Source organism: Arvicanthis niloticus, chromosome 3 (assembly GCF_011762505.2).
Source record: "Arvicanthis niloticus isolate mArvNil1 chromosome 3, mArvNil1.pat.X, whole genome shotgun sequence".
Taxonomy (NCBI): Eukaryota; Metazoa; Chordata; class Mammalia; order Rodentia; family Muridae; genus Arvicanthis; species Arvicanthis niloticus.
In genome coordinates this window covers 40,718,569-40,735,693 of record NC_047660.1, presented here as the reverse complement: position 1 = coordinate 40,735,693, position 17,125 = coordinate 40,718,569, and the positions used below count along the sequence as shown (strand labels likewise).

At 40.8% G+C, this 17,125-nt stretch overlaps 1 protein-coding gene across 5 annotated transcripts in view; it reads left to right on the top strand.

Moving 5' to 3' along the window:
- Positions 1 to 17,125, top strand: part of Elf1 (E74 like ETS transcription factor 1) — a 92,934-nt gene that overhangs the window by 27,759 nt on the left and 48,050 nt on the right. Inside the window, exon 1 of one of the 5 annotated variants that reach the window (XM_034497363.2) lies at positions 6,140 to 6,281. The exons of the other annotated variants lie outside the window; for them this stretch is intronic. The gene's annotated coding sequence lies outside the window, so the exon portion shown is untranslated. Of the gene's footprint in view, positions 1 to 6,139; positions 6,282 to 17,125 lie in introns of those variants that run through there. 5 annotated transcript variants of the gene reach the window in all.

The following is a 17,125-nucleotide window of genomic DNA, read 5'->3' as shown; positions in this document are numbered from 1 at the left end:
AAATCTGGGTCCTCTGCAAGAGCTGCAAATACTTTCATACTGAGTCATCTTTCCCCCCCCCCCAATTATCTTTAATCTCACCTCACTTCTGTCTGAAGCTTCTCCAATCAGACTGTCTCTTTTTAGAACTTCGTTGTGTGACTTTTCCTGGGCAGTTTGTTTCTGCTTTTCCTGGCTAGAAAGGACAGAGATAGAACAGAGGAGCGGTATCATCCAAGTTCAGTGCAGTGAACCAGTGAGCTTAGTGGGGTTACAGGAGCATGGGTGAGTCTCCAGCAGCTGAATCACAGAGAAAGCATCTACCCTGCAGGGACGAGTCAGGATTTTGGAGCCTGTCATCACCAGAGACCCCTAGGCAGCCCTATACCATGGAAGGATCTCCTCCTTCCCACAGCAGATTATATGACTCCAGGTAACTGGACTTGGATCTTCTAAATTTTATGAGCTTTCTGTGCTTTTCAAGATTCTTAGGAATTTTATGAGCTCCCTTTTATCTCAAAGTAATTTTTTTTCTTTTTTCTTTTTCTTTTTCTTTTTTCTTTCTTTCTTTCTTTCTTTTTTTTTTTTGGTTTTTCGAGACAGGATTTCTCTGTATAGCCCCGGCTGTCCTGGAACTCACTCTGTAGACCAGGCTGGCCTCGAACTCAGAAATCTGCCTGCCTCTGCCTCCCTAGTGCTGGGATTAAAGGCGTGCGCCACCACTGCCCAGCTAGGAAGGAATTTTTCAATCAGGAAAAAACATTTATAAAATAGACTCTATCACACATAAAACCTTTTTTAACATCTATTTTTATTTATTTGTACATGAGGATCTTCCTCCCTCTCCCTCCTCCCCCACCCCCCGCCTGCCTGCCTGCACGTATCTGTGTATCATCCCATGTGCATGCATTTCTTGGAACTGGAGTTACACATGATTGTGAGCTGCTATGTGCTGGGAAACAAATCCCAGTCCTTTTAAGAATAACAAGCATTATGAACTATCTCTCCATGCTCCACCCCAATTTTTTTTTTAATTAATAGTAACTTTCATATTGCTAAAACTAGTTGTCATTTTTCTTCAGACCTCATCTGCTTTGGTCTAAGATCAGCATTTGGTGCTTAGCCTGCATTTATTCTGCAGATTCCATGCTGATAGGGTAGGCCTTGTTTTCCTCCTTTGTTTCTCCATATTCCTTCTCAGTCGCCCGGGTAAGCTCATTACCACTTCCTCCACCTCTAAATGATCGAGTATCCCAAGAGTCTTATTACATTATCTGCAGCTTTATGTCATGCACGTGTACCTAGAATATGTGCTAATGATCCTCAAAATGTATAACTTGCTTTTACCTTTCTGATATTGTATAACTTAAATTACGATAGAAATTAACAATACTTCAGTACTGTAGAAAGTCAGTACATCTTATGTTACACGATGAAAGACTAAAAGGAAAGATATTTGCCTAATGTGTGTGTGCACACATGCATGTGTGTATATATTCTTATGCAAATATTTTTTTTTTTAACAAAGTAGGAGTTTCTGTAACTGGTCATGTCCTAGTGTAGTAGCTGGCATTGATAATAGCCCTCTGCTGCTTGTTCTGTATTCTCTTGGTCTTCATCAAGTCCCCCAGCTTGTTGTGCTATAGGGCCAGAAAGTTGATGGAGCCAGCCGAAAGTAAACTTCCTGGCTCATTTATGGAGAAAAAGGTGTTTGCTAAATCAGTAGCTCCTTTTCAGGTGCCAGATATATGGATTTGCTTAAGGAGTGAAGCTACATCTGGTTAAGTTTACAATATGGTTATTGTTTCCCAAGATCATTTCCAGAAGGGTGCTGAAGATCACCTAACAACTGTAGTCTGTTTGGGTTACTATGTATATGGAAGGGGCTAGAACAGTGTCTGGTACAAACTCAGTGCTCAGGGCACATTTTTAATGAGTGGGAATGACTAAGAGTGCCTACTGATTGACATTGAGTCTGTAACATTGAGAAAGCAATTTCTATGTATAGACCCTCCTTTTCAAAATTAAGACATGGTCTTTGATCCCTAGCTGGCCTGGAACTCACTGTGTACTAGGTTGACCTCAAACTTGGCAGTCCTACCTCTGTCTTACTGAGTGTGAGGATTACAAGTATGACCACCATACCTGGCATCTTTTTCTTATTTTAAGATAGGACAAGAATGGATCAGTGTTTGAGGTTTTACTGAAACAGCAGCCTTAAATGTATTTCCCCGAAGGCTCTCATAAAAATCTCAGTGATAAACAGAATTGAAAAGCCATCGGCCTGGATAGAGGGTCTCTAAAGTGTTCAGCTTTATGATGATAAGTATTTTCAATAATTGTGAATAGGTCTGTTGAGGGAATTCTTGCAGAGGACGTTTGACCTGAGAGTTGAGCAGATCTTCAGTAGTCGGCTTCGGTGGTTGGAATGAGGTAGTCAATCCCAGGAAACACAGTGGTAAGGACGGTGACTACAATCGGGGAAGAACAGTTCCAAACTCCAGAAGGTTTCAGTAAATCTGGACTGTGTGCTTGTGTGCTTGTGTGCCTGTTTGGTATGTATGTATGGGAGAAAAAGAGAAGGAAATACGTGGGTAGAGAACTGGGGTAGGGAGTTTTGTCTGGGAAAAGAAGAAAAATTGAAGTCTGGTGTCAAAAGCCTTGAATACCATGATAAACAGTAACTTTTTTTTTTTTTTTTTTTTTTTAAGATAGGGTAACTGAGTCACTGTGTCTAAATACTTGCCATAAACAATTGAAGGAATGACAGGGTTATTTTGGCCTATGATTTCAGAAGATTCAGTTCATGGTTCTTTGCTTCATGTGCCTGGGCAGAAGATGACAGCAGTGGTGTAGGGTGGAGACTGTTCTTAGCTCTTTGAAAAATAGGAAGCAGAGAGAGGAGGAAAATAGGAAGAAACCAGGCTGAAATATAGGACAGGTAGTGAGTGACCTTCTTCCTCCAACTAGGGACCACCCCACTCCCACCTTATTACCACCTCCCAATAACACCTCCACCAAATTATGAATACATAAAAGGATAGCTCCATCTCATGAGATTCGTAGTGAGTTCCCAGCCATGGTGGGTCCTTGCCTCAAAAAAGAGCTTAGGGGCTGGGGAAGAGGCTCAGTGGTTAAGAGCTCTTGATGCTATTGCAGAGGACCAAGGTTTGATTCCTAGTACCCACATGGTAGCTTGCAGTCTCCAGCTATAGGGGATCTGATGTCCTCTTCTGACTATCTCGAGCATCAGGCACACAAGTGTCACATAGACATACGTGTACACAAACTGCTTATATGCATAAAATAATATAAATATTGTTTTAAAAAAAGCTGAGACAGGATGAATGGCATGGGTTTAAAACTGGCTTGGCCGGGCGATGGTGGCGCACACCTTTAATCCCAGCACTTGGGAGGCAGAGGCAGGCGGATTTCTGAATTCGAGGCCAGCCTGGTCTACAGAGTGAGTTCCAGGACAGCCAGAACTACACAGAGAAACCCTGTCTTGAAAAACCAAAACCAAACCAAAGCAAAACAAAACAAAAAAACTAGCTTGGACTAAAAACTGAGTTCCACAGTGGGTTTCCAGTCAGCTTGCCTAGAGTGTAATCCTGACTCAGAAGCTGAGCAGCTCTGTCTGTAGGAGTGAATTACTGGATCATATGATACATATATGTTTAACTTCGTATGAAACTGCCCATGCCTTCTAATGTAGCTATATCACTTTGCCTACTTACCAACAATGCATAAAAGTAATACTTGCAGGCTTGGGAAGTGCTTAGTTGGTAAATGCTTGCTGTGCAATCACAAAGACCTGAGTTTTAGCGCCAGTACAGGTTCTAATATAGCTTAAGCTGATCTTAAACATGCTAGCTAGCTGAGGCTCGGGTTACAAGCACATATTACTGTGTCTGGTTTTCACTCCTTTGAAAGACTAATCCTAATCTCAGGATAGCATATTAAAATGTTCCTATGGGGTATGTATGCACAATTTAATTGACCTCCCAGGATGGCAATGGCTTTAAGCTTAAGTGTGTGTGTATTTGTGTGTGTGTGCGCGTGCATGTGCATTGAGCTCCACATTTCATACATGCTTGCTATATGATTTGCTGAACCAGAGGGGTATCCTTAGCCCTAAGGACTTTTCAGTGTTGTGGATTGAACACAGAGCATTGCACGTATTTGGTAGTATTCCTACCACTGAACCTCAATCCTGTTTTTGTTTGTTTAAAGAAAGGATTTTGCTGTGTAACTAAGCTGTACTTGAACTTCCTATGTAGCCTGGGCTTGATTTGGCCTTGCGTTCCCCTGCTTCAGCCTAAGTAGTTGGAATTATAGGCACGTGCCACTGAACTTTGTTCCAAGACCTTCCTGTGTTTCTGTGTGTATGGTCACCTGCATGTGGAGGGCAAAGGTCAACACAGGGTGTTATTCTTCAGGAGTCACCCACCTTGTTTTTGAGACAGGGTAGATTTGGCTAGGCCAGCTGGCCAGCAAGCTCCAGAGGTCCTCTAGTCTGCCCTCCTCTGCTTTACCAGGAATTGAACACCAGGGCATCACTCATGCTAGGCAAGCACTTGACTATAGAGCTGCATCCCAACCCAAGGTCCAAGATGTCACCTGGGTGATGGGTATCACTCTCAAGCTCTCGTGCTTGGGAGGCAAGTGCTTTACTGACTGAGCTGTCTTCCAAGACCCATGTTATAAGTTGGGTTTTTAGTTGTTGTTTTTGTCATTTTAAAAATCAGTGTTGCCATTTGCTTATTTTTTTAATCTTTATTTTTATTTCTTATATATGGGTTTTCCTGGATGTACATCTGTATACCATATATATGCAGCACCTGAGGAGTCCAGAAGAGGGCGTTGGATTCCCTGGGACTGGAGTTACAGACAGTTGTGAGCTGTCATGTGGTGCTTGGGATTGAACTCAGATCCTCTGGAAAAGCAGCCAGTGCTCTTAACCACTAAGCCATTGCTCCAGCCCCCATTTGTTTATTTTTGTATCATCCCTTTACTTTAAATTTTTTAAATTAACTTATAAAAGTCAGATTAGGATTACATGGATATTACCCAGAATATTTCAGCTGTGGAAAGTGAGTTGGGCTTCCCAGTGAGCAGTGGACTTCTTGCTGTTGCCTGTCAGAGCAGCTTGTTCCTAAGTGAATAGGATCTGAATATTCATTCAGATAGTTGGTAGTCAAATTGATTGATTCATTTCTTTTGTGTAGTTAGAAATTAATTTGTTAGGTCCTAGAGATTATTTTAGTTTTAGTAAAAAGAACCTCTTCAGTGAAATAGAATAAATAGACCATCTTGATGAACTAGTTTTTTCAAATACAGTATGCTCACCAAGGGGCCAGGGTACACAGCTGTGGTACTGTTTTGGTGGTGTGTCAGATGGTGACCTGGGGGGCATTGCTGTAGTGGTTTCCCATTGGATTAGCCTGTGTACAGGGCAGCACTGTTGGAGAAGGGAGCCTGGTACTTAGAAGGCTGGTGAGGCATGCAGAAAATTTTATTCCACAGGTGAATAAAATTTTGGCTCTGTCTTGGAAATTATAGTTATGAGCTATGATTGCATTGGTAACTTTTAAAAAGTAAGTATTAACCTTTCGGTTCTACTTAAAAATATTTTTGCTATGTTGGACATCTGACATGAATTTTTAAAAGTTCTTTTAGCCATGTTAATTGACACCTATTTTTCCACTGAACTTTGGATTTTCTAGTGAATTTTATCTGTTCAGGGAACCTATAAGCCTGCTTCTGGTATTACCGTTTGCTGGCTTGTCCAGATTACATAGCCATATATTCCTTCATATGAGGGTTAATGAGCAGCCAGGTTGGACACACCTGCCAGGCGCTGTGGTAAAAGACCCAGTTTGTTCTCTCCTTTCATCCCCCCTCACTTTTTCTTTTTATAGTCGTATTTATTTGATGTGTTAATTTTACTTTCTTGTAGCTTGTCATTCTATTTTATACTGTTAATTTTAAAGGATGGCAATTAGCATGAGTTAGTGGCAGTTTAAACTAGGTAGCTTTTGCTCCTGGGTTCTGTCTCAGTCCTGTCCGATGCCTCGCCCCCATTCTTACCTGTGCATTTGCATGTTTGACCTAGCAGAATAATTGGGTCCACAGCAACATGGGCGTGCCTCCCTTAGAAACACTGAGTTTCATGTGTGACTCATAAGCTGAAGCAGACACCACTTCCCCAATCTACAGGAGCCATTTTAACAGCACAGAACTTGCCGGGTTGCTTTTTAGTTTCAAGCCTAGAGGACGAAACCTGAAGACAAAGTTTAAAGGTAACTTGTGATTTTGTATGTTTGCTTCTGGCTATTTTTGAGTCGATAAACAGATGTGGTTCTTACCTGTGGCAGAAGATGGCTGAGAACGTATTCTTTAACTCTGCTAAAATATGTGTAGTGAGTCACATGTCTGACTGCACTTCAGAACTACAGGCAACAAAGTATTCAAAGGCTGAAAAGTCCTAGCCCTCCCCGCCCCCCAAAGAAGTTTGTTTATTTCTGCGCTTGGTATTTTCCTCTCCTTGAACTTCAGATAAAGGAGACCCCCCCACCCCACCCCTGCAAACAACCCAGATCAAATAATTAAAATAAACGTAATTGCCATTGAGGAGCTGGCTAAGAAGTGACTCTTCCATAAACTCTACTGCTCATGAGATTCCGATGCTGGGAAAAAAGTCAGGAACAATGGCTTTGCTGCAGTATCTTAATTAAGGCTGAAAGCTTGGGTCAGTTTAGTTTTAAGTGTTGCTCACAGGCCGGTCTATGCTTTTTTTTTTTTTTTTAAGTTAATGAATTATGCAAAATATTTTATTTTGAAAAGCAAAGAGAGGTTTAAGAACTAGAGTCTTCATAAAATGAACCATGGTAAAATCTCATGTTCAGTGACGAGGAAGACAGTCTGGATTGATCCATTCAGTGTTTGAGGGAAACGAAGCCTTACGGGTTACGGGAACTTGCTTGGAATACCCACTTTAGAAAAGAAACTGCTTCTGAAGGAGTTCTGTGCTAGCTCAGGTCTGTGTAAGGGACGGAAGAATGTTGGCCTTCCTCATTACTAGTGTTAAGGTTTGATTTTTTTTTTTTTTTTCTTTTCGTAGTTTAAAAAAAGTAAAACCCTTTTGTTAGCAGGAGGTGGCTCAGTCTTTTCCTGAATTATTTGTCAGCACTGAAACTGTTCTATTTTCTGGCAAGTATACATTCACTATGCAGTGATATTTTACTTGTAAAACATCCGTGAAGCTAACATTTGGTAAAAGTAAACTTTGAGTACGTGATGATTCAAGTTTGTTGTCATTTACTGTTGACCAAAATGGTTTCTAGCTGGTTGGTTGAGAATTGGTTGCAGCTCTCTGAGTGCATGAAGTCCTTGTAGGTTTGAAAGGGATGGCAAGAAGGATGTCACTTCTTGCTGTGGTGGAACGTTCTAGATACTAGCAGATCCCAGTGATGTGGTCTTATAAGGAAGGCAGACATTTTGCCCGTTCAGCTGTGAGCCCTTCTCCGTCATCTTTGCATATTGCAGGTTTGGTTGGCTTTTGACTAAGCGAAGGCTGTATTTGCTTCAAGTCTGGACTAAAACAAAACTAATTACACCTTCTTATTCCTCCTCCTCCTTTTTCTTTGTAAGGCTTGTGATCCATAGGAGAAAAATCAAGGAGGACACAAGTAAACAAGATGAGAGCATATATACACAGCAGAATAATTCTTAAAATTGAGAAGTTTCTACATTTGAAATGAAGTCGACATTGGTCATGCACATCTAGTTCTTCCCATGCTTGTTTTGAGATAGGGTCTTGCTCTGCTACTTGTCTCAAATTCTATCTAGTCTGCCTCAGCTTTCCAGTGTTGGGATTAGAGGCGTATGCTACCACGCTTGGCTGTTACGTCACTTTCCTATTAGGATTATGGAAAATGGCATACAGGGAGCTTTCAGGAATGCCCAGGAGACTGAGTATGTAGTTAACCTGCTCCCTCTTTTCATAAGATGGAAGGGAAATTTAAATTGAGTCATAAGAATTACAGTGTAGAATTATTGACTGAGGATTATTCAAGGGCCTCATTTATGGCTCAAATAGGTGCTGACACTGGTGCAAGATTGGCCTTGAATTTTACTAGGTATTAGCGAATGGGATAACCTTGAACTCCTGACCTTCCTGCCTCTCTACCTCCTACATTACCAACATGGGCCACAGTGCTCCGTTAAATTTGGGGTGTGTGTGGGGGAAATGTATGTCAAGTTCTAGAACAGTCAGGGCTACACAGAATGTCCCAAACAAACAGACATTATTATTTTTTTACTTTGTGTTTTCTTGGGATATATTATCTTACGTAAATTAGAAACTTTCTGGTTTTTTTTTTTTTTTGTTTTGTTTTTTTTTGTTTTTTTTGAGACAGCCCTGGCTGTCCTGGAACTCACTCTGTAGACCAGGCTGGCCTCAAACTCAGAAATCCACCTGCCTCTGCCTCCCAAGTGCTGGGATTAAAGGTGTGCGCCACCACTGCCCGGCATTAGTTTTTCTTATTGAGATGTGTGAAGACTTTGCAAAGACAGAAGGAACAGATAATTGAAGAAAATAAATAGCTCCTGTTATTCATCACAGACATTAAGTGAAATGGCCTTTAAAATGTGTCACTGCTGAGAATGGATAGATGGCTCAGCATTTAAGAACATTGGCTACCCCTCCAGAGTACTTGGGTATAATCCCCAGCACCTACTTGGCAGCTTCCAACTATATTTACCTCTAATTCTAAGAGATCTGAATCCTTCTGTATTCTGCTGGCACCAGACAAGGATGTGGCACACAGACATGCATGCAGGCAAAGCACTCATGCACATAAAATAATACAAGTTTTAAAAACAGTCAGTGCTAGTTGGTAAAAATACAGGTAGTGTGGTTTAGCTTTGTAGCCTCGACTCAGGCCGAGGCTGGCAAGCTCCAGTCGTCTGTGCTCTTGCACCAACACTGCACAAGTTAATGCACTGAGAAGGTGTAACTGACAGCACTGTGAGGGTCATTTTGAGCTCTGAAGTGCTGACAAGGTTTCCAGGTCCTTTGTGGGCCTGAACTGGCTTGGAGCATCACTGTGGTACTGCACCGTTGGAAATGAGCCAATTGTTCAGAAACTAGGGATTGGATGAGTACATGTGAGTACACGATGGCATCCCCACAGAATTATGTGGCCGAAATTTAATTTTATTAAAGTTTACACCAAACATGACCTTATATTGGAGTGTTTTTGCATATTTCGGCACCTGAGGAAGAAATCAACATTTCTTGACGAAAGTGAAAGTATCAGGGCCAAGTTTCTTCAGCTCCAGCCTTTGCCTTGAGAAAAGGGAAGCTCGAGAAGGAAGCTGCTACTGCTCTCCTGGTCTAACTTTACTGGTTTAATTTTCACAAACACGGAGTTAGCAGTGATAGCAGTGATATCTGTCACTTTTATGTGGTTTTTAGCAATAAGTGAAATGTGCCTTTAAGTTATCTTCTGGTAGATTCAGTTCTCATTACGTTTTCAGTTTTTCTCATTTATAAAATTCTTTCTCCTGTTTATTTACAAAAAGGTATCTGATTCCCCTGGAGCTGGTTACTGGTAAGGCCCCCCGCTTGTCAGGGCGCTGAGAACTGACTCGGTCAGTCTTCTGGAAGAGCAGTAAGTGCTCTCGAGCTTTGACTCAGCCCCCCACTTTTGGTTTTTCTTCTTATTTTGAGACAGGATCCCCTGAATTAGCCCAGGCTGGTCTTGAATTCTCCAGCCTCTTCCTTCAGTGTCCTAGTCCTGGGATTCCAGGCAAGCACTATCACACGTAGTCTGCATTTCTTTATTGTGTTCTTAATTGGTGGAGCCATGAATTGCTATATAGAGTTTCAGACTTGAGGCCAGGGGTGTAGCTCTGTGGTAGACTGCATGTGCCTAGTGTGCAGGTGGCCTGCTTCAGTCTTTAGCACCACAAGAAAAAGAGTTTCAGTTCGAATTTAAGAGGTATTTTGAGAAGGTTTGAAAGAGACTTGCATTTAGATACTTAGTGCTTCTGTTAAAAACTTCCATAGGAAGTTACTGCATCTGCATTCTGTATGAAGTCAGAGCACGTTTTGTGAGAGGCATCTTGGAAGGCAGGTTGCTTTGTGCATCTGGAACACTTCAGGCATAATGAAAGCCCAGGAATCATAAATTGGCTTAATGTGCTTCAATATGTTTCTAATCAGAATGTTTGATGCTTGAAGATTCCTTATATATTGTGTTTAAAGTTTTTCTTAAGCTTGTTAGAAAATGTTAGAAGACTCTATATATATATGTATATATATATGCATACATACATACATATATATGCATATATATGTGTATATATGTGTATATATGTATGTATATGCTTATGCAGATTTTATTATTCATTTGTATTGACTGGGAATCAAAGCTAGGGCACTGAACATTCCAGGCAAATCACTTCTCCACTGAGCTGTGTCCTTAGCCCTTACATTTTTATTCTCTCTCTGTTCCCTCTCCCCTCCCTGTCTGCTTTCCATACCTCTCAGCCTTACATAGGCTAAGTAAAGGGTGTACTGCTAAACTGCACCTCCAGCAAAAATATTTCAGGTTTAAATTAGAAATATTAATTAGAACATTAATAGTTGTTGAAAAAAGAATGAGCTATAACCTTTCATTTGAAAATATTAGGTAAAAATCAAACTGTATATTCATGCCATCATATAAGACTTTGTACTCTAAGAACATAGAACCTTACTTAAACCTAAATAAATAGTAAGTATATGTAGGGGAAAAAAAGCCACAGAATACTCACAATGGGCTTATGTGATATGAGCAATGATTATTTTGGACATTGACATAGAATAATGGTACTTGCTAAAGCCTGGTAAAACTGTAGTTGAGGTAGATTATATTTATAATAGGTAAGAATTGCCCAACATTAACAGAGTTGATAGCTGTACTTTGCCTAAGCATGTTTATTTAGAACATAGGAGGCATGAGTGATGAGTTATGATCATTCATAAAAATTATTAGTTTGGAAGGTATGATCAATTGAGAACCTATTTATGGTAGATATATAAATAAATTACAGGAACCAAGCTTTGGATATATGAGAAAGTGGAGGTAGTTTGTTGTGGGTTTGGGGCACAAATAATCTGAGACTGACAAAAGGCTGTATTTAAAAACCCAACCATCTGAGCTTAGCTTAGTTGTATGGTAGGCATCATGTCTTGAGATGGAGACTAGAGAATCAGAAGTTCAAGGCCATCTTTTTGTTATATAGAGAGGTGGAGAACAATTAGGATTGTATGAGAACTATCACAGAACAACCAACCAACCCTCAAAGATCAAAGTGGCAAATTAATCAGTTCGGTGTTAATGAGTCATTTTGGGGGTGGGGTGGGCATGTTATCTCTTTGATATGCTAAGCCATTTGCTCTGCCACTGAATTACGTGTTTGTTTTGTTGTTGTTTTGTTTTTATTTGTTTATTTAAAGATAGATTCTTAATATATAGCCCTGGCTAGCCTAGAGTGCTTTCTGTAGATCAGCTGGCCTCAAATTCAGAGTGCTCCAGCTGCCTCTGCCTCCCCTGTTTGTTTTGAAATGTAAAGCTAGGGAGGATAACAAATGTGACTCTTAAAACTGGCAAACTCCTAAAACAAGCATAATAGTTTGAGGGCATGTTCTGCTGTTTTATTCAGTCCTGTGGGGTTTTGTTTCTTTGTTTGTTGTATGTTTATTCTACTTCTTAGACCCAGAGTTTTTTGCATGCTATAGTAACAGCTCCAGTACATTTTGTATTTTTAAAATTTGGAGCAGGGGTCTTACTAAGTTGCCTGAGTTTCCTTGCCTTGCTTTGTAGCAGTCTTCCCCCTTCAGGCTCTGGCATATCTGGGATCACAGTCCTATGCCAACAAGACCGGCCACAGCATTCTGTCGGATTCATTGGTGTTCATTCTTTGGTGTTTATTCCTAGGAGTCCTTCAAAGGACTTGAACATTGTTCTTTTTGTATCTTAGCTCTCAACACCAGAATACTTTCTTTGTCTTTCTTCATTTTTATGTTTCTGATATCATACTCCACCGTATTTTTACACAGGCAGTCGAACTATTTATAAAGTTAGATGCAGCAGAGAAGGCAGGAAATACTTGACATTTGTATGCCCTATCTTGCTCTCTGCTTCCTGTCAGTTAAACCACGAAGAGAGGAACAGAGACACAGATGTACAATTGCTGCTTTAATTTCCCATCAGGGAGGCCAGTTAAGCATAAAGCTTGTTTCATTAAACTTGGTACTTGTTGATTTTAGGGGTATGGAGGCTTCTTGGTATTCCACAGATTGCATGGATATCTGGCAACACTTTGACATTAGATACAGGACTTACAAGAAAACAAAGTTTTACACATTTAAGAGGTTTTTCCTTTTGTGATTTTGTTTTTGTTTCTTTGGTTTTTTTTTTTGTTTTGTTTTTTGTTTTTTTGAAAGGCTCCATATGTACTTAGGCTGATCCTCTTAACTTAGCCTCCTAAATGCTGGGATTACAGGCGTGTGTCACACTATACTCAAGTATATCTTAGTGTGAGTGAGTGTGGATCCTAGAGTACATTCATTCGTGCCTGCATATGGAGGTCAGGGGTCAACCTTGGGTGGCATTTCTTAGGAGCCAGAGGTGGTGTTTCTGAGGAACATACATACTTTGTGTATGTACACACACACACGTTCATATGTATGCACATGCATGTGAGGTGTACGTGTAGGCCTGAAATCAGTCGTAGTGGTATTACCTAGGAGTCAGGCTTTTTCTTTTAGAACTGGGAACTAAACCCAGAGCTTGCACGTAACTAGGCATGCTCGTTACCACTGAGCTGCAACCACTGTACTACAGAGCCATCGTCGGGCTTACTGAGTACACTTATCTATTTAATGTTAATTTTGAGACAGAGTCTCTATTATATAGGTCAGGAACTCACTATGTAGACCAAGCTGGCTTCAAACTCATGGAAGTCTACCTGCTTCTGTAGAATAAAGTTATGTACCAGCCTTATCAAGTATAATTAATTTCAAATAATGGAGGGAAATGTAGAAAAAACAAATGTGTTTTTGTGGTCTTATGTCAGCAGTGTAGATGACTGCATTTTTTCCTGTATGCCCTTTAACATTTTCTTGGATTCTGTTGTGTCTTATATGTGGAAAATCTGTCTAAACTCACACAAAGTGCTGAAGACAGTTGAGGAGGTGAGACAATTCATTTCCCTGTTGGAAAAGCTTGTTTTCTACTAGGCTTTCCTACCTCGTTTTTAGATTTAAATGTTACTGCCAGCATTGCTCCATCTAACTAGAATGTCTCCCTCTCCTTCACAGTCTTCGAACTTGGGAAGATCAGATGGGAGTTATTGCTAATGAGCTAGCCCCTTGTAAGGTTTTCTCCATCTCACAAGTATTTGCCTTCCCCCGCCCGCCCCATCATTTGATAGATACACTAGTTATCTGTTCCCTGTCTTTCCTAGGAACCAGCCCTGTAAGGTCAAAGGTTAATTAATTGCCTTTAGTTTTGTAGACTCAGTGCCTAGGTTGTACCTAAGTACTAGCATAGGTGCATACACACAGCCCATAGTTCCATTCTGGAATCAAAGCCACAGGCTGATTAAAGAACTACATGTCTCTTCTCTGCAAGTTGCCTTTGTGGTTTATTTGTAAGAAATAATTAAAAGCAAGTGCTTCTTTCCTCTGCCTTTCTTCTACTTCCTTCAAGTGTGTTTTCCTGGGGAGCTGTGGATCCAAGCCAGGGTTTTGCACACGCTAGGTGAGTGCTCAGTGCTCCTCCACTGAGCTGTGTCCTTACAAGTAAAGCCTCCCTGAACGCTGCTGAGAGCAGACTGTATTAAGTGGCAACTTAATAAGTCTGAATCTGTGATGGATATCACCTTGCTTTATTTCATAGCCGAGTGTCATCTATTCAGAATACTTAATCCAAGTTGAGAACATAGATGTAACTAGTTCATTTTTTTTTTTTCTGGTATTCAAGTGAATGAAGGTTGTTTTGATGTTTAATTGAGTAGCACGTACAAAGAATGTAATAAAGTCATGTTTTTAAAAGTTTTTGGCTAGTCATAGAGGTACAACTTTTAGTCTCAAAACCAGCCTAAATAATGAGACCCTGTATGGACTGGGGAAGTGGGAGAGAACCTAATGGGCCTTAAGCACTTTGCTGGAGAAACCAAAACTTTTAAATTTTTTGTATTTTTAATTTCTTTCTTTCTTTCTTTCTTTCTTTCTTTCTTTCTTTCTTTCTTTCTTTCTTTCTTTCTTTCTTTCAACAAATTTGAGAGCAGTTCTCATTCTGCAAGTTGCCAGGCTGGCCTTGCCCTCTCGGTATAGCCCAAGTGTAGGCTCTCAGTCTTCTTGCCAGGCAGCTGAGGAGCTGGGATGACAAGCCAGTGCCACCCTCATAGCCTTTGTTTTGAAGTTATTGAGGATACGATCTAAGTGTACAGTTTAGGATGACCCTCGTAGCCTAGGCTGGGATAATGGCATGTGCTACCATCCCTGGCCTATTGGTGAGACAGGAACTGAGTATGTGGCTGTACCTCTGCCTTCCTGGTGCTGGAACTGCAGAAGTGTACTACCATTCCTCTATTTCCTCCCTTCGCATCCTCAGACTGAGAACAAAAACACAGTCCTTCAGTTCAGTGATGTTTGTTTGCTTGCTTGTTTGTTTGTTTGTTTTTCCCACAACCTGAACACTTTACCATTTATGCCATCCGGGAAGAGGTAAAGGGGAGCGGCTTACATTACAGCAGTGCCATCATCTGTGCAGTGCCTGTCACAGCTGTTCCTGTCATTTTGAACAGTAGTCCCAGAGTGATGGGACTGTCATTGGGTTGAGCACAGGGACTGCCCTCTGTTGTTAGTACCCTATTTGGAAACCCCTGGACTGGCTGAAAAGCAGCATTGTGGACCTGCTGTATGAACAATGAGACACTGCCTTCTGGGCTTTAGCTGTCATGTCTTAGTTACTGAACCACACTGTAGACTTCATACATCAAGGCTGAGGCACAATATTCTGACTCTTCCCCAGAACTGCACTTAGGTAAATTCAGCAGAACTTTACTCAGGTCAAACAAACAAACATCACTGAACTGAACATCACAGTCTTGAATTGCTTACCACTGAATCCATGAATAGTAGAGGTGCCTTGAACATAGATTCTTGAGATCTTTTGATTAGCTCTAGACAGAGATAGACATGAAAAAAGTTTATTTCCCATTGGAGGAAACCAAATCAGTGTCCCTGGTGCACTTTGTGGTTTCTTGGAGCTTTTCTACACATGGCTACCTTTCTCATGAGAGATTTTACATGACCCCTGATTATATACATATGTAAAATAGGTGTTCCAAGCAATTGTTTACTGATGGAAAATCAGAAGGAATTATTTTGTAAGGTTCAGTGAGTAGAGGTTCTTGCTGCCAAGCTTACCAGCCAGAGCTGAGTCCACAGTACCCATATGGTAGGAGGGGAGAACCAGTTCCTGCAAAGTTGTTCACTGAACTTCAGAGGCAGAAGTTCACTGAACTTGCAGGAACAGAAAATATGTATAGTAAAAGCACTACAGCTCGTGACATACAGTAGTCTGGAGTCTGAGCTGAGGTTTCAGGCAGTGCTCACAGCATTGCATATCTTAGTGACATGCACAGTGCAAAGTAGGCATGTTGTGTGTTCTGAACCAAAGCTACAGTGAAGTCCCATGATGCAACATGGATGTGTGCTTCCAGAAACACCTCAAATTTATTATACATTTAATTTTGAATTAGACCTTTGTCTCTGTATATACAGGAATCCTTTTTTCCCCATAGTGGTAGTGAACACTTTTAATCTCAGTGTTCTGGAGGCAGAGGGAGGTGATCATTAAGTTCAAGGCCAGTCTGGTCTGTATATTGAGTTCAAGGTCAGCAGGGGCTACACACTGAGACCTTGTCTCCAAAACAGACACAGAGACAGAGGGAAGAGATCTTGTCCTATGCAAGGTGTTCATAACCCTCACATTCTGTCACTGGACCCACTACAGTTTAAGGAGCCAAGCTCTAATTAATGTAGTCAAAATGGATTCAAATGATTTAAAAATTGTGCCCTTATGTTTTAAAAGATAAAGGCCCTAAACATTTAACCCATATATGTCCCATACCTTCAGATTACTTACAGTGGTTTGTTTTTGAGATTTATAAAAAGGAAAAGAGTTACACACGCTTTTAAAGCACTCAGTATTTTAAGTGTGTATCTTACACGTCTATCCCATGCCTTCTGCTTTCCTGCCTCTCATCTTTGAGGTATTCTTGCTGCTGATGCTTATTTTCATTAAGTTTAGAAGCTGAGATTCCTGTTAGTCATGAGGATGGCTTTAAGAATCCTCAGCCATAAGGCAGTCTTTCGTTGGCCTGGAGCTCAATTAGGTTAGACTGTCTGGCCAGCAGGCACCAGGATCCTCCTCCTCTGTCGCCTGGGCACCAGCATTACAGGCAGGGACCACCACATGTGTGGGCACTGGAGACAGAACTTACTTGATTGACTGAGTCACCCCCCTCGCCCCCCAACTGATTTAAAGACAGGATCTCGGTAAGCATCCTGCCTCTAACTCAAGTCTCTAACTTGCAAATGCTGTGATTATTGTGGAACATCGTAGCCCTGGAAGTTAATCACATCCCCGCCTTTCCTCATGCAGTCAGAGCCAAGGCCCGAGTGATGGGAATCAAACCATGGTGTTAGAGCTTGGTTTTCCTAAAATGAAAATATTAACCAGAGGAATAAACAGTCACAGATACGAAACAGACTTCTTGCAGGTTAATTCTTGTTTGTTGCAGAGAAAGATATTTAGTTGCCTGAACAGGTTTTACTGATAAGGGTGTTTTAGCATGTTTATGTTTTCTGGGTAGATGGTATTTGTCAGAGTTCAGGTTTTGGGCACTGGACAGAATAAAGTTTTTGTAGACAGTTAATTTACATAATAAAGCATAAGCTAATATTTTGACGAGAATTTAGCCTTTTTGAGAAAGAAATTAATTTTTTTTCATGACTAAATTTATGATTATCATGGTTTAAAATTCTTAGTTTAAATTCTCATGTTTTCAGAACATGTTC